The sequence below is a fragment of the Rhinolophus sinicus genome, linkage group LG03 (assembly GCF_036562045.2).
Source record: "Rhinolophus sinicus isolate RSC01 linkage group LG03, ASM3656204v1, whole genome shotgun sequence".
Lineage (NCBI taxonomy): Eukaryota > Metazoa > Chordata > Mammalia > Chiroptera > Rhinolophidae > Rhinolophus > Rhinolophus sinicus.
This window is the reverse complement of record NC_133753.1, coordinates 112,352,643-112,370,895: the sequence shown is the minus strand read 5'-3', so window position 1 is coordinate 112,370,895 and position 18,253 is coordinate 112,352,643. Positions and strand designations below refer to the sequence as shown.

Here is an 18,253-nt window from a genome sequence, read left to right as displayed (position 1 = left end):
CCAGCCAGGGGGTCCATTTCACGGTCTGGTCTTGGATTCTCCGCCACTCTGTGCACTGGGACAGACAGTAGCTCCCCGCTAATGAAATCCTCCGGGCACACCTTGCTGGTGATGTGGATGGAGGTCCGAACACCTCACGAAGGATGCGAATTCAAGTGCTAATACAAAGTAATGACTTTCCAAAGTTTAATATCCGTGCTGTCAATCCCTTTCAATAATCGCAAAGCACTGAAACCCCTGCTACAGAACCTGGCTGTCACTTAAGTTCTCTGACCGTTGAGGACCCACCCGAACACGACGATCGCTGGCTTGGGCCACAGATCAGACACCGACGCCGGCTATGGTGCTGCACCGCGTCCAGCGCGGGTTAGTTTTTCAGGAGCCCGTCCCCAAGCCATCTAGGAACTGCGGTCCCCACACTACTGGGCACAGAGGCCGCCCCCAGCGCGCTTGTCGCCTCCGCAGAGAGCCAGGGGACGCGTCCCTGGGCCCCACCTAATGAAGGCAATTACAACACACCAAGTTCGTGTGAACGCAGAGCCGCGTCCCAGGCTGACTTGCCGTGCTCTGAAACAAGAAGTTCGGGACTAGGGATCCTGGCGAGGAACAAACCCCTCCCAGCCCTGACCTCCCCACAGCGGCCACTCTCGTACGGACTGACCGACGCGCACCAGGACGCTTCCAGTCCCTCGGCTCGTCAAACAGCGCCGAGAGGAGCCGCTCGCCCTCCTCGCCGCCACTCACCCTCCTCGCCGAGTCCCGATCGCAAACCGCTGTCTCTGCTGCGGGTCCTGAATCCCAAGTTGCCCCGAAACGGCGACCGCTCTTGCCCTAGCGAACCCGGGCACATTGGCTCAGGCAGGCACCTCAGAGGGAACACAAGCCGGACAGTCGCCCGGGCTCAGCAACCGCCCGGAGCGCTCTGACAATTCAAGGACCTGCTCAGCGAATGAGGCAGACCGCCCTGCGGAGGAGACCCGGCTCCAGAGGGAGGCGGGGCCGGGCTGCGGGCGGGGCGGGGCCGGCCTCGGGCCAGCCCCGTGGGGCGGGGCGCCCATATCCGTGACTGGCGGAGTCCGCAGCCAATCGCGGTGGCGCCAGGGCCAGGAGCGGCGGTGGGCGGTGCCGAGCGCCAGGCTCTGCCTCGCCACCGCGGCCCAATCGCCGCAGCGGAGGGTTGGGTGGGAGACGCGTTGGCTGCGGTCAAGTTGGCTGTGGTGAGGAGCCGGGTCTGTGAACCCGCGTGGTAGGGGCGGCTGCTGCGGGACCCGGGCAGCACGCGAGGGAAGTGGCGGTCCCGGAAGGTCCCTGGCTGAGAGAGGCCCGGAGCCGCCGCGGATCTAGGCGCTGTGGAGCGAGAAGCCCAACCGCAGCGGGGGCCGAGACCGAGTAGACAACGCCCACACCTGGCGCCCGCAGGAGGCGCGGAACTTGGCTGTCTCGTTGGAGCCTCAGCAGTTGGGGGAAACCGACACCCAAAGACGGCGAGCCCCGGGCCGGATCACCCAGCCACCGGCGAAGACCTAGGCCCGGAAACTGGGAGCTCCGGGCTCCTGGTAAAGGTTTTCATTACGGCCTGGGGGTTATCCCCAAAACAAAACTCCGACTCCGCAAACCTCCGGGAAAGTTCATTACTCGTCCCCTCCTCGCCCCTGCCCTCCACACCACCGGCAGCGGGAACCTTACCAGGCGCCTAGGTTCCCTGCTCGACCCAAGGTGCCCCGGGCACTTTCGTCCCCAAGGCGAAAGTGAGTCTTGGGCACTCGACGGCACCGGAACCCGCGAGACCCTCCTTCCGGTCGGGGTGCCCTGCGGGGTGGCGTGTTCAGCGGTGGTTCCTGCTGCTGTCCCTTGGGTCGGTCAGAAGGGCAGAACCGTTCATCTTCGAAGGCAGGAAGGTCTCAGCGCTCCTCATCTGTCCCACTCTGCATGCTCTCGCCCCCTTCTCCTTCGATAGTCTCTGGACCCAGCTCAGAGACCTCCGTGGTGACGGGCATGGGGGGAGCCTGGACTCACTGAGCCAGTTGCGACTAAGTAGCCCCTGAAGAAGGCTTTGTGGGCACTGCCCTTCAGGTTGGACTGCCGGTTTTTAAGCCTTTGTCTTGGCTGCAGCACACACACGGAGCTGTAGATTGGGGTGTTGCTTTCCAGGCTGAGGCCTAGAATGTTAGCAAGACCTGAACGGTAAGCTGTGGGTGCGTAGCAGCTTCTGTGCCTGGAATTGCACCTTCATAGGTAGGCACCCAACCCATGTTAGTAAAATGAAGGTATGCATGGCAGAGAAGGAGTCCAGCTTCCTGGTGCTCTGACACCTTCACCGCTGACCATGGCTCCTTAAGATCGCAGAAGTCTCAAAGGTTTTAGTGTCTCACTGTAGGTAACTATTCAGGATATCACGTGTAAGGGAGTATGCACCTTCACAGGTGTTATTTCAATGGCTGCCTGGCCCCCATAAAGACCTGCATCTTAGCTTACTTCTCGTGTGCAGGTTCTGATGAGGGTCATTGCTAAGATGGAAGGGGAAAGGTGTGTGACCCGAAAGGAGTGAATAGCCCCTCCATCAGGGAAGGCTGCACCTCAGGTGAGCTCTGACCTAGATTGAGTTTCAAATTGTGTCTCCTCAGCTCCCTGTCTCAATGGGAAAGGTCCATCACCATAAGTAAGGCAGGTTGTCAGAGGGCAAGAAAATCGAAGTTGGACAATTTTTGGTATACCCTGGAAAATTGATTGGGTATGCAGAAATTGCACAAATTTAAACCCTCCTCCAGTGAACCAAATGACTGGTACAGGTGAGGGAGCTCATTCCGTTTCAGCAGTTGCTTAGCATACTGCTGAGTGGCCTGGGAGAATGGCCTTTAGCCACATGGAATTGGATGTAGACCACCTGAATAGAACATATACCAGGTCTTTCCTCAGTTCAGGATTTGGGGAAAAGGGGAAAAATATATTTTCTTGGATTTTTTTTTCCCCACTCCTGGATATAACTAGAGAAAAAGTTTGCCAACATTGTTGGTCATATTAACACCCTGTGAAGGTTTTTTTTGTTTGTTTGGTTTTTTTTTTTGGTTTTTTTTTTTTACCTATGCCACTGATTATTTTAAAAATCACCTTGGTCATAGGAACCAAACACCAGCTGTTGACTGTACTTACTGTAGTACAGCATTTATGTCAGATGATGAAAAAAGGAAGTAGGAAACTTCATGAAATAAGTTAGAACTAAACAAATGCCTTCCGTGTCTTGATTTCCAAGGTTTTCTGTTTGTTTCATATAGATACAACTATCCATGGGCTGTTGGATAAGTAATTTCTCATTTTCCCGTATAGAATGGATGACATGAAAGAGAGCACATCTAGACTATGTTCATATTTCCACACCATCTTCTGTTGTAATTGGTATTTAAGAGTTTATCACTCAGATACAGACTTATTCCTTTGGTCACCAGTCGCCCTGATGATCTTCCTGTAGTCTACAGGGAAAATGAGGTCTGTTACTTATCTAAGAACACATTATAGTCCTATCTGGATGAAACAAAACCATGGAAATCTGGACGTGGAAGTCACCTACTTCACCAAAGGAAATTTCTCTGAAAGCGATGAGAAATGTTGTGGAATGGCTTGGGAATGAGAAGATTGAGGTGGGACCATGGAAGCAGGGCTGGTCCCTTTGTAAGTGAGCAAATTTGCCTTCAGGCCCTGTCACCCATCTCTGACACTGAAACAAAATTTTGAAACCTAAAGTTCAAGTGGGTGTGACTGAGAAGAACCCTGGGTTCTAATCTGAGCAGCTGCCACGGTGAGTGCTCCTGGCAGTCACTTGACCGCTTTTTACCCTTACTTCTTTGGTCATAAAACCGTGGTGGCAGAATTGGTCCGCTGTGTTTATCTACTTAAGGGGAACACAATGACAGTAGTTACAAAACATGCATGGCATTTATAGCAGTACTGACCACTGAAAGGGAGAACAAAATGATGTTGAAATGGGAAAATTGTGTGGTCTGAACAGTTCCACTTTACTCTTGCAATTTCTATGTATTTGAATCTCATTGGGTTATTGTCCTTTCTATAAATGGAAATGAGAGAAAAGGGCCCTCACAATCCTTATCCTTTGATTCCCATATGTTTTGAAAGTTTAAGTGAATAGTATTTTCCCTCTTTCTCATTTTCACCACCTCTCAACATATTCATTTTGAAAATTGTTCAGAATTTGAACAGTTTGCGCTAAAGAACTTAGCAAAGAACTGCAATCAGAAGTAGCAGATTCTAATACCAGCTATGCTCTGGGTTCATTCTAAGACCTTGGGCAAGCCATTAACCATCCCATACCTTAGTTTCCCACCTATGAAACTGCAGTGATACTTTGGATTAATTTCACAGAGATAGGAGAGATAACTGATGATAAGACACTTTGAAATACTGATTGCTGCATAGACTACAAAATATCACATAGGTGTTTTGGCAAATTAAAGTATGGTGTTAGTCTATACACCACAACTAGGAGATATTTTTGTAACTGGCACAATTTCTGCAATCAGGGTGATACCACCCACAAAAAATTGATACCTCATTGCATTTGAATCACAGTTGCAACTGCCCCATATGAGAATGACAGTGCCATAGGTTCAACTAAGTAAAAATGTGATAACAGAAATGGGTGCGGAAGGGAAGCCTCTCTTCCACAAAATGTGGGATTTTTTCATACATGCCCCCGCAAAAAAACTATTGTACATTGAACTTCTTAAAAATGGGTGCCAGAGCCAGCCCGGTGGCTCAAGCAGTTAGAGCTCCATGCTCCTAACTCCGAAGGCTGCCGGTTCGATTCCCACATGGGCCAGTGGGCTCTCAACCACAAGGTTGCCAGTTCAATTCCTTGAATCCCACAAGGGATGGCGGCAGCGCCCCCTGCAACTAAGATTGAACACGAACACGGCACCTTGAGCTGAGCTGCCACTGAGCTCCGGAATGGCTCAGTTGGTTGGAGCGTGTTCTCCTAACCACCACAAGGTTGCCGATTCATCTCCCGCAAGGTTGGTTGGGCTGTGCCCCCTGCAACTAGCAATGGCAACTGGACTTGGAGCTGAGCTGTGCCCTCCACAACTAAGATTGAAAGGACAACAATTTGACTTGGATGGAGCTGATGGATCCTGGGAAAAACACACTGTTCCCCAATGAAAAGTCCTGGAAAATACACACTGTTCCCCAATAAAGTCCTGCATAAAGTCCTGCTCCCCTTCCCCAATAAAATCTTTAAAAACAACAACAAAAAGACTACATAAAGTAACACTGAGGAATTAGCCATTTGGAAAAGGAGGGGCATGGGCTCAGGAAGGAAAAATGGACTCCCAACCTCAGTCATTCTAAGAAACAGGACAAAGAATATGGGCTCTGGAGACACTATAGACTGAGGGTTGAGTTTTCCCTCTACTGATTCCTAACTTTGAGAACTTGGACAAGTTGCTTAGCTTCTCTGAGCCAACAAAGGTGGGAAGTAGAGGGTGATCCGATTTTTCTCATTGGCTTGTTATGAATCTCAAGCGAGATATTCTGTGTAACTCCTAGCACAAAGCTGGGCTCATGGCCTTGTACTGAAAATAAAAACCCTTAGTAGTTACTGAGCACCTACTATGCACTGTGCACAGTTCTAAGCCTTTTCATCTAATGACTCATTTGATCCTCACAACCACCCTATGATACTGCTGCCATCTCTTCTTCCTCAGAGTTTCTATCCACGTGTAAAGACTGTTCTAGGAAAAATACTGCTGTGCACTAAAATCAAAAGCCTGTTTTCATAGGTACTTAAGATATTCCAAGAAAAGTTATTTTTCTATGGGAAACCTTTCTTGAACATATTAAGAAAGAAAATATCATTTTAAACTAGCACTGCCTTGCTTTCATGTGAGAAGGGCTAATCCAACCTTTGCTGATTCCTAGGAAATCAGGCTGCAATGAGCTCTTGGTAGTACATATATTACAATAAAGCGAATGACAGACTCAGAGTTGGGGACAAAAAGGGCCATAGAAAATAAATAGTACTTTAAGACCCTAAACCACTTTCCAGTTCTCAGATTATAAGCTAGAAGATTCGGGCTTCTAAACAGTGCTTGTCATCTAGATTTTGGGTTTAAAGGATGTTAGTTCCCTTGAGGCAGCAATATGGGAACAATAACTGTCCATCCAAAGAAGGAAAACAAATGGATTATCCCTTAGAAATGAATTATATCACTAGTTCTTATAAATAGCCCAAATTATAACAAATTCACATGTAAGTATGCCAGGGAAAAGTAGCCGTGAGCTATAATACACACAACCATTTATTACCCAAGAGAATTTAGGTGCTAAGGTGAATGGCATTGCATCTGTGAAATTCTGAAAGCCACAAAGGATTCCAAGATACGAAGCCAAATAAAACATAATACAGAGGGAAATGATTTTGATTATGTAACATTTATATATAGCATTTCATTTTACATTTTCAAATTGCTTTTTAGTCATTAGTTTATTCACAGCACACCTGGGGAGTACATCCATGCTCTTATCCTCTGTTCACAGCTGAGGTAACTGAGACTGAAAGAGGCAAAATGTTTTGTCCAAGATACAACAGGGGCAGGGGGAGAAATGGTGCGTTCATTCAATCACGGGTCTATTCAGCACCCACTCTTGGCAAGGCACCACGTTCTGTGGTGCGGGGGTGTGTGGGGGGGTGGAGGGGTGTGGGGGGCGGGGACTGGCTCCATGGCCTCTGCCTTGCCAGAGCTTGCTGTCTGTTGAGGCAGTGAGCAGTTTGTGGATTATATCTCCAGGAGTGCTCTAGACAGCAAGGACCAGGGTTCAGAGGAGGACAAGGTGAGTTCCCGAAGATTCCTAGAGACAGTGGGATTTGAGGCCCTTGAGAGAGGGGTAGCATTTTGGTAAATGGAAGCTGAGGGTGGTGGGAATGACACAGACATGAAGGTGGACAAATTCAAGACGTCCTGGGAAGTGTTTGACTACAGTGGGGCAGTTGTAGAAAAGGCTGGAGAGTGGGAAGAAGCCGATTTTCCAGGACACTGAATCCTCAGGTAAATATATAGATTTTAGTTCACCTCTGACTGAGTCAGAATTTGGACTCATTTCTGACTTCTCCCGTTCACTTGTTATTCTAACATGTACTGAGGGCTATGCTTCATCTCCAGGTGTTTTCCCACACACCCATTTTCCTAACCTTCACAGCACTCCAACAAGATACATATTATTATTCCTCCTTAAATGGATGAAAAACTAATGTAATTAGAGATTCAGACTTGTAGCTAATAACTGACAGATGTGGAATTTGAAAAGAGCACTCTTGACTTCCTCATGGATACTTAATAGGAGAAATGAGTGCAGGACAGTGTACTCAGGATGCCCGTGTAATAATATGCCCCTCACCCTTGCTCAATGTCTTTCCAGAAATAAAAAATAAATAGAAGAGAAATAAAATGATAATTTCTTAACATATAAGACATTTTTTATCTAAAGGTGTCAGCTCTAGGTCAAAAGAAAGGCAAAGGGTGTTTTCCTCTGTTTCCTCTGCCCTGCAATTAAAAATAAATGTCTGCATTTTGATAACTAGTTTTGTGAGCATTTTTAAACATTATTTTTTAATTACCGTTGCCATACAATATATTAATTTCAGGTGTACAACATAATGATTAGATATTTATATAACTTACAAAGTGATCATCCTGGTAAGTCTAGTTCTCACCTGGCACCATACATAGTTATTATAATATTATTGACTATGTTCTCTCTGCTGTACTTTATATCCCTGTGACTGTTTTTATAATTGACAATTTGTACATCTTAATCCTTTCCCCTCATCTGGCAATCATCAGTTTGTTCTCTGTATCTCTCAGTTTGTTTCTGTTCATTTGTTTTGTTTTTTAGATTCCACATATAAGTGAAATCATATGGTATTTATCTTTCTCTGTCTGACTTATTTCACTCAGTATAATACCCTTCTAGGTCCATCCATGTTGTCATAAATGGCAAGGTTTCATTCTTTTTTTATGGCAGAGTGATACTCCATTGTGTGTCTGTACCACCTTCTTTATCCAGTCATCTACCAATGGACACGTAGGTTGCTTCCGTATCTTGGCTATTGTAAATACTGCTGCAATGAACATAGGGGTGCATATGTCTTTTCAAATTAGTGTTTTGGATTTCTTCCCATAAATGCCCAACAGTGGGATTGCTGGGTCATATGGTAGTTCTATTTTAAAATTTTTCAGGAACCTCCATAATGTTTTCCATAAGTGGCTGCACCAATCTGCATCCCCACTAACAGTGCATGAGGGTTCCCTTTTCTCCACATCCTCGACAACATGTGTGTTGTTTTTTGATGATAGCTTTCTGGCTGGTTTCAGGTGATAGCTTCTTTTAATTTGCATTTCTTGATGATTAGTGATTTTGAGCATCTTTTCATATGTTTATTGGCCATTTGTCTGTCTTTGGAGAAATGTCTATTCAAGTCCTCCTCACTTCTTAAAATCAGATTGCTTGTGGGTTTTTTTTTTTTTTTTTTTTTGGTGTTAAATTGTATGAATTCCTTATGTATTTTGGAAATTAACCCTTTACCAGATGTATCATTGGCAAATATCTTCTCCCATTCAGTAGGTTGTCTTTGTTTTGTTGATGGTTTCCTTTGCTTTGCAAAAACTCTTTAGTTTGATGTAGTCCCATTTTTTAATTTTTTTATTTTTTTATTTCCCTTACCTAAGGAGACATATCCCCCCAAAAAAGTATTACTAAGAGCAATGTCAAAGAGTTTCCTACTTACGTTTTCTTCTAGGTGTTTTATGGTTTGAGGTGTTACATTTAAGTCTAATCCATTTTGAGTTTATTCTTGTATATGGTATAAGAAAGTGATTCAGTTTCATTCTTTTGCATGTGTCTGCCCAGTTTTCCCAACACCATTTATTGAAAAGACTATCTTTATCCCATTGTATATTCTTGCCTCCTTTGCATAGATCAATTGACCATATAGGCCTGGGTTTATTTCTGTGTTTTCTATTCTGTTCCTTTGATCTATGTTCCTTTGATCTATGTGTCTGTTTTTATGCCAGTACCATGCTGTTTTGATTACTACAGTCTTTTGCAGTATAGGTTAATATCAGGTAGCGTGGTACCTCCAAATTTACTCTTCCCCCCCCTTTTCTTCCACCTCACCCCACACCCCGCTCTGGTTCAAGCCATTGTTTCTCAGTCTACTTGTGTAGAACACAGCTCCCTGGCCTACGCTGGTATTATGAGTCTTGCGCGGCACCCCACCCTCCATCCCCCGCCCCGACCCCGGTGACCTCAGCATTAGGAGTATGGCGGCACTCCAACCACCTGAGCCACTGCCCCGGCCCATATTCTTCTTTCTCAAGATTTCTTTGTCTATTTGGGATCTCTTGTGGTTCCATATAAATTTTAGGATTATTTATTCTAGTTCTGTGAAAATGCCGTTGGTATTTTGATAGGGATTGCATTGAATTTGTAGATTGCTTTAGCTAATATGGACATTTTAACAATGTGAGCATTTTTAATACATTCTGATCTCAGATCTTTCCACTAATCCAGAATCTCTCTCTCTGGAGTTGGTCAATTCAGTCCCTAATCCCTTCCTCTTAGTATGAAATTTAACCTATTTTTCTAAGTGCCCTATGAGGTCTCCATCTCAGTTTGAATTTTGCCCATCAAGAAATAGCTTTTTCTCTCCAAATACAGGATACTAATTAGCATTTTTATTGTTTAATCATCAGGACTAAAATATAAGTGTTTTCTGGGATTATTGTTAATCCCAGAAAACATTTAGAAAGGAAACAATAGCTTTATTTAAATTTTCCTATAAAGAAATAAAGAGATGCTCTAAGGAGATAGATGGATACTTAGGTGACATAAAAGTTAAAATAGTGAAAATTTTAACATCTGTAAAATAGGGTGCTTCTCACTAATCTGGTCGTGTGTGTGTGTGTGTGTGTGTGTGTGTGTGTGTGTGTGTGTGTTTTGATGCCTATGCATCATCAGTCAGAGAAATCTTCCTCTAAAGCAAATATCTACCACAAATAACAGCCCAGTGTTGATCTTGTGCATGAAGACAAATGGTAAACTACCAAAGTGGGGCATTGCACAATCTTAAATCCAATACAAAACATTCTCCTTGTCTCTCCACCCTCTAGTGCCTTGTTTGACTTTGCCAGGTTGTATTTTATGACCTAAGTCATAGAGATTTAAGAGTAAGTGGTTGAGTGTTTCTCCGTGTTTGTTTTTTTGGAGGGGGCAGGAATTTGAAAGTAAACATGTAAGAATGATTCAATTTCATCTAAGATCCTTAGATCCCTTGTGAAAGATATGTAAAACAAGCATTAGACCAGAAAATTGTACCTGGTGTCTCCTCTGTCTTAAAATGCCATCTGATTTCAAGGAGAGCAATGGTCTGGGACATGGTGGCCTGTGCTTCATTGAGGAAAGCAATGAAACTAATTTATGATATCTTGGCTTCTAGATCCATAGAGCAGAGTTGCTTACCTTGAGCTGTGGAAAAAACAGGATTTTGAAAGACTCAGAGGAAATCATACAACTTACAACAACCATCTGCATCTCTTTACAGAGGAAAAATCTGCAGTGCATACTTCTGGGGATTTTCCATATTGATGGAAGAAAGTGTTCGGGATACCTAAGTGAATCCCATTGAAGGCATGTATTAGCATTAATTTCTCCTAACTATTGAAATGAAGCCAATGTTGTTCTTTCTCCCCTTAGGATGTTCAGCAAAAATGCTGAGCCTCTCAAAGATTATTGAGTTAGAAACATGCTGGAATTAACCTTATTTTTATTCATTTTATTTTTTATTGGGGAATATTGAGGAAGAGTATGTTTTTCCAGGACCCATCAACTCCAAGTCAAGTCATTGTTTTTCACTCTAGTTGTGGAGGGCGCAGCTCAGTTCCAAGTCAAGTTGTTGTTTTCAAGTCATTGTTTTTCACTCTAGTTGTGGAGGAAGCAGCTCACTGGCCCAAGTGAGAATCGAACTTGCGACCTGGGTGTTAGCAGCACTACGCTCTAACCAATGGAGCCAACCGGCTGCCCCTGGAATTAACCTTATTTTAAAAACAATAACTATGCATAATAGATGATTTCCCCAACCAATGATGCTCCCTGCACTGAGGCTCTTTTCACAGGAGCCTCTGAATTTTGATTGAGGTCTAATGTGATATTGCAGATAGAAAAATGTGTGAGAATTTAAATCACATTTCAACTTGGTGTCTGCTGAAGGCCAATCTAGGAGTCCCCAGGGAACCTGCATGTCAGCTGACCAAGCCTTGGTAATCCCTGTGGGGAGGTTGTTGGTCTTGACCTGAGTTAAGGACCCAAGATCGTTGAGTGATAGCAGCCCTGTAAGCATCTCAATGAACTCTTGATAGCCTCCACAGTAAGCACTACAGTATTATCTACAGATATAGTACTCAGTAAGTATTTGTTTAATAGAATTTAATTGTTAGCAGATCCTGCATTTAACCAAAGCAGACAACTGCCCTTTGGAATACAACCCCAACTTTCAAGATCCCAAAGGGGAAAGAGCATGATCAAGGTCAACTGGCCCCAGAAAGATCATGCTTGCTTAGGATTCATGGCTGAAGTCCACCATGGTGGGCGTGAGGGCACTAATTCTCATTCAAAGTCACAAAAACCATTCAATTGTAAATGAACTGGAATATGTAATTGGACCTGGCCCTAGAAATTTTGTGGTCCTTTCAAAGCAAAATGGAAAAAAAGAAAAAAAGAAAAACCATGTTTGTTTTCTGACTCCCTTTTCCAAAAAGCTGAAAATATAATGCAAATGAGCCCTTACTTGTGGGTCATCATCTTTACGAGACCTTTCTCGGGTTCCAAGGTTGGAGTCTCTTCCTCTGCCTCCCCATTCTCATCCACCTCCGACTTGAAATAGGTCTCAAGGTCTCATTTTGACCATATATTCTATCAGCCACATTGGGATGATGAGAAGAAGTTAACATAGCCGTGTGAAAACCATTAGCAAACTGGAAAACAACTTCAGGCTTAACATCAGTATTAGCATCAGCTTAAAGACTTGTGTGAACATGCACAAATGTTTTATAAGAATATTTTTCAGCAGAGCGTATTTATAGATCTCATCTCTAATTGCATTATGAATGATAAATGAGAAGGTTAAACTGTATTTCAGGACTGTGTTATATATTTGTTTGCTGCTACCATTAGCTCTGTTTTCTTTGTGATGCAATTACGCCTGTTTATTAGTGTTGGTGCAAAGGAGCAATTGTACTTTAGGGCTGGGAAAGGGTCCTTCAGATGATGATGAAGGTTGTTGGAAGGCTTGTTTAAGAGTTTATTTTGGTATTTGTTTCATTTTAAAAGGCTATGACTAGGACTTCATACCTGTCTAATAAGCATGCATGTAACATTTTTGTTTGCTGAGTGCCTTACAGTCCTCCATTAGTCCCCACAATACTTTGAGGGTGGGTCAGAATTACCGCCTACAGTTTACATTTGAGGGAATTTAAGATATGAAGGGATTATGTGATTTGTACAAGGTCACCCAGCATGCAAGACTAGCTAATAAAAGATGACTACAAAGCTCTTTCCAAATAAAAAGTTCCTTATGAATATTAGGTAGCATTAATGGGCATGATCCCGGGATGAGTAAAACACTCTCCAGGAGTACAGTGCTCATACATGCTCTATGAGATTAATTCTTTCTAACCTCAGGGCAACTTCTAAAATGTGAATTATTCAACCTGGCGATGCATCAGAAGCATCTGTATAGCGTTTAGAACATGTGAGCACCAGGGCCTTCACCCACAACACATGATCATAATTTGGGAGGCGGGACTCAGATAATTGGTATCTTGAAAAAGCTCCATGGGGGGTTCTGATGGTTAGCTAAGCTTGAGAACCATCACTCTAGACTAGAAGAATAACATAAGTCAAGCCAAGAGCAACGACAAGACCCTGTGGAGTCCATCTAGGAGAAAAAGTCTGGCCTCTTCAAGGCTTCTGTGCACCCAATTCACAATTATTGTTAGCAAAGGAACTGCCTCTATCGCATAATCGACTGTAGTGTCCCTGTGTGGAATTCCAGGAAACAGTGTAGAGATTAAAGTCTATGTAAGAGACGCCAGTGTTTCAATGTTATCATTTACGGGATAAATTTACTGGGTCCACGCTAATGTTTTTATCTGAGTATTCATATGATGATATAATGAGAACCTATAATATCTGCCCATTCATCCATCTGTCAAACATATATCGAATACTTGTTATGTGGAGATTACAGAGTGAAAATGATGGTCTTTGTTCACAAGGAGTTTGTAATCAACTGACAAATCAAACACAGGCCAAACAAACAAACAAAAACCCTATAACACTAAGTGATACATATTAAATGATAATCAAAGTGTACACATGGCATTATTCATAATTGCTAAGAAGTTGAAACAACCCAAATGTCTATTGACTGATAAATGGATAAACAAAATGTGGATAACCATATAATGGACTATTATTATTCAACAATAAAATGGAATCAGGTACTGATACATGCTACATGGATGAACTTTGAGAAAATTATGCTAAGTGAAAGAAGCCGGTCACAGAGAACCACGTGTTACATGATTGCATTTATATGAAATATCCTGAATAGGGAAATCCATAGAGATAGAAAATAGATAAGTAGTTGCCTAGAGCTGTGGTGTGGAGAGGCACTGTTAATGGATACAGGGTTTCTTTTTGGGATGACTAAAATATTCTAAAATTGTGGTGATTCTAGAAAGAGTGCATAGAACTCTGTGACTATTCTTTTAAAAAACCATTAAATTGTATACTTTAAATGGGTAAATTGGGGGCTGGCCTGGTGGCTCAGGCGGTTAGAGCTCCATGCTCCTAACTCCAAAGGCTGCCGGTTCGATTCCCACATGGGCCAGTGGGCTCTTCAACCACAAGGTTGCCAGTTCAATTCCTCGAGTCCTGCAAGGGATGGTGGGCTGCACCCCCTGCAACTAGCAACGGCAACTGGACCTGGAGCTGAGCTGCGTCCTCCACAACTAAGACTGAAAGGACAACAACTTGAAGCTGAATGGCGCCCTCCACAACTAAGATTGAAAGGACAACTTGACTTGGAAAAAAAAAAAAAAAAGTCCTGGAAGTACACACTGTTCCCCAATAAAAGTCCTGTTCCCCTTCCTCAATAAAATCTTTAAAAAAAAGGGGTAAATTGTATGATCTGTGAATTATATCTCAACAAAGTATATATATGGTGCTAAATGAACTGGAGGAAAGAGTAATTAATTAATTTGGACTGGAAGAAAGTGGTGGGAAATTTCCTGAAGGAAATGGCATTTGAACTGAGTCAAAAAGGCTAATTTTTATAAAGAGGGTAGGCATGTTCAAAGATACAGTCAAAGTGATGGTGCTTTCACGCAAGGGCAAGTTATCTGGAATAGATGGAACTGAGGATCCACGAACGGTATAGTAGATGGGGGCTAGATGCAAGGCTTTTACTGCCATGCTAAGTTCTATCGTTTGGTTTTCATTTTTATAGGCAGTGGAGAGCCGTGATGGGTTTGTGAATGGTCTGATCAGGCCTGTGATTTGGAAGGATCATTGGAGGTGGTGACGAGGTAGATAGGAGATGTGGTAGGAGGACGGTGAGCAGGGGAGACCCTTTAGGAAGTGAGACTTTGCAGTGTGTAGGCAGGAAATGATGAAGTCCTCAAGAGTGACAACAGCAGTGAGCGCTGCAACAGTAGACACACTTGAGAAAACATTGGAAACAGCAGTGAGAAAGGTACAAAGGCATGAGCTGTGAACAGCACAGCATTTTAGAGCACAGAGGGGCTCGCGGTTTTTGTTGTTATTTAGACTCACAATGCAAAAAACAATTATTGAAATAACACCAACCAGCCAAACTGTAGCTATTTCACACTTTGTCAACAGGGTTTGATTACAGACTCTTAACATTTAACAAAGGAATGGATATTGTGAATAAAGGGCAGATGGAAAAGAGAAATGCGAACTCACAATTTTGTGAGCCCTTTGGAATCAGACCTTCCCTTACTGGAGATGAAGCAGTCCTTTATGGCATGTTGGAATGACTAAGTGTTTACCTCTTGCTCAGATAGCTTCCCTAGAAACACTTCCTTTGGTGTGAGCAACTTGGATTTACTGCCAGGGCAACACCTCCCATCCACACCCACACTGCCTCTTGGCTCTGTCCTCACCGGCAGGTGTTCATAAGCAGCATTTTGTTTTGCTCCTGATAAGAGCACGGTGTCCGAAAAGCACAGGATGAATGTTCCACACATGATAGCTTTCACTTACAAGTGTTCTCCTGGGGAAGGTCTGAAACCATGGAAGTCTTAGGGTTCGGAAGACCAAGACTGCCTTTTCTCTAAATCCTGCAAGACCACATCTACGTTTCCTGCAAGAAGGAAGGGCAGCCGATCCTGGGCCCGGTGAACATAGACCAGTTTCCCCGAGTTCATGGCAGTACACTTGCTGGGAATTTGTTACCCTCCCGTGTGGGCTTTCGAAGGTGCTGCAATGACACTGCCTCCTGCTAGCAGTTTGGGAAAAGTGTCCTTGACAAGCGCCTTCCAGGAGTTCAAGCAAGCAGGGAGCACCATTTAGAGCACCACTTGCTGAGATGTGGCTCTTATCTGTGCCTGTCAGTGAGCAATGACTACAACAAACCGTGCTCAATCACAGTTGTTAGCAGAGCTAATTACAGCAGTCGTGGGTGGGGCGAATCCCAGTGGATGCCTCTGAGGGATTTCCATCACAGGTTCAAACATTGGCTTTGCAGGTAAGCAGTGGAAACTGGCCCCTCGGGGAACCTTGTAACAACAGTTCTGCAACTCTGAGATGGATTTGTCTTCACTCCACAGTTGGTGAGGGATCGTGTTCAAAAGAGAACCGCTAAAGGGAGAAGGAAGGGATGCTTAAACCCAGTAGTGTACGTGTTTTGGATTAAACGTGACCGGAACTGGGTATTATTCCTTGCGCCGTTTTTGACTCACTACTTGCCTTCGTGGAGGCCATTTCCCCTTTCTGAGCCTCACTATTCTAGTCTTGAAAATAAGGATAATAATACTCACCTTATTTATATCATGGGATAGCTGAAAGAATGAAATAAAAAATATGTATTGAAAAAATAAAAGTTGAAAGCGGGGGGAGTAGAAAATCCTATACAACTCTAGGTAGTTTAACTGTTATTCCCCTTCTCTTTTTCCACATTTTACTTATAAATGATGAGAGGGAACAAGAAAAAAAAAAATCCATGCTGCTGTAGAATCTCAAACTTCATCTCCTGATGCCTCTGAGTGATTCTTTGGTTTGCTCATCTTAAGTTTTGCCTTCCTCTCCCCAGAACACCAAATCTGCTGCGAACTCATCTCCCGGGTTCGGGGTTGGGAAGACCCCCCTAGGGATCTGACGAGGCCAAGCCCCTGCACCCATCCAGACTCGCATCTTCACATCACCTGTTGCAGCCCAGGTCCTGAAGGCCTCCTCTCTCCCCTCCCTGGGACACCCAGTTTGTAAGGCTGTCAGCCCTGAATGAGACTCACCGTCAAGCTGGGACTTCAGGGGACACCTCCAGGACAGAACTGGAAGAAATTTGTAACACGTGCTGCACATGTCTTAGTCTGGGGCTTTAACTACATTCTTGTTCTTGCTGAAAATCACGTACACTTCTAACCGAGCGAGGCACGTCTATGTATCTGATGGTGCTGTCAGTGATAGAAAAGGATCATGTTATGGATTTGGCAGGGAGGAAAAAGAAGATTTATTTCCAAGGGTTGAAGATTTATCTTTTCCAGATATTCAAAACCAATCATAGCATTAAAAAATACCAGTGAAAAGTGATCCTGTTTTTGTGAGCAGGACGAACGATTCTTGACTACAAAATAATAAGGAAGATTTATAAGGATCCCAAATCCATGGTTTAAAAAAAATGATTTGACAATAGGATGCCAGTGGGACTATCAAACTCTTAATTGCCCGCTATGGTGAGGCAACGTCTCCATTTAAATGAACGCCTTACATTGAATACTTAAATCTCTCCCTTTCTCTTTTCTCCTCCCCATCATTTAGATTTTTTTCAATGTTCAGCATAACTGAAACGTGTAAACAGGGAATTGCACATAATTGTAGGCTCTGCACCATTGGCAAAGTGATGCTTCTTCCTAAGCATTTGTAATCATCTGTTCCACTCTTTCTTCCTTTTGGAAAATTTACTCAGAATGAGAGCAGTGTCCTTTATTTCTCTTGAAGGCATCATTTGGCCCCACTTCCTGTAGATTATAAAACATCAAAAAATGCAATATTGTATTTTCCTTTTAGTCACACATATACAAATAGAAAATACCACTTTAAATAAATAGAGCAAAATGGAAATATTTAAATTGTTATCAAAGTTATTGGGTAAGGTAAAGACATTAAATTAAAAAAAAGCTTCTGTAACGCAAAGGCCATGATCGCCCTGAGTGTATTGGCTTGCACCTGCCAGCTAGGAGGTTGTTTGGTGCTGTTAGGTGAGAACTCAATGGCATCCTTTGCCCTGTCAATCTTTTCTTTATTACTGGCTTGGAGAAATGTGACATTGCTAAAAACTCTACTTGAAAGTGCTTCACAGAGCAGGATCCTTGCCAAATTCAGGAATCTTGCTAGTTTGCAAGACAAGAGCTGTCATGCAGACCCAAAGGCGGATACTAGAAGTCAGCAATCACAATGGGATTAAATCCCAGTCTGTGATTTCTGAATGTCTTAATCGTCTCCAACCTTAAAAGAGTGATGCTGGCCTTACTTTGAAGATAACTTTACAAAGAAAATGGAGGGACAAGTGGGGTTAAATCCTAAAACTTAGGTCCACTCGCAGTTCTTTCCCAACATCTAATGCCTGTTTATTACCTGAATTATGAATAGATGCCCATTTTCTCTTCGTAGCATTAAATAAGAAAGAACATCCAACAATGCCTTCCTTACCTGGTCAAGGAATACAGGGTTGGACAAGTAAGTTCGCGAACTCATCCTAGAAAAAGTGCTACATACTTCATTGCTGAATATCACTATGGTCACCTTTGAAGGATGCCCCCTTGGGGAGCTATGCACCGACATCCACCCTTCAAAGCAATTTTGGAACTCTTTTTCTGGAATGGCCATCAGAGCTGTCATTGTATTACCCTTGCTGTCCTGAATGTCATCAACATGTCTTCCTTTC

General features: G+C 43.5%; 1 protein-coding gene across 2 annotated transcripts in view; it reads right to left on the bottom strand.

Moving 5' to 3' along the window:
* The window catches only part of MARCHF3 (membrane associated ring-CH-type finger 3), a 143,854-nt gene extending 142,072 nt beyond the window's left edge, over window positions 1–1,782 (bottom strand). The window contains exon 1 of one of the 2 annotated variants that reach the window (XM_074328546.1): window positions 1,687–1,782. The gene's annotated coding sequence lies outside the window, so the exon portion shown is untranslated. Of the gene's footprint in view, window positions 1–744; window positions 993–1,686 lie in introns of those variants that run through there. The other variant, XM_019732388.2, reaches the window with a different exon arrangement.
* Between the last annotated feature and the right edge of the window lie 16,471 nt (window positions 1,783–18,253).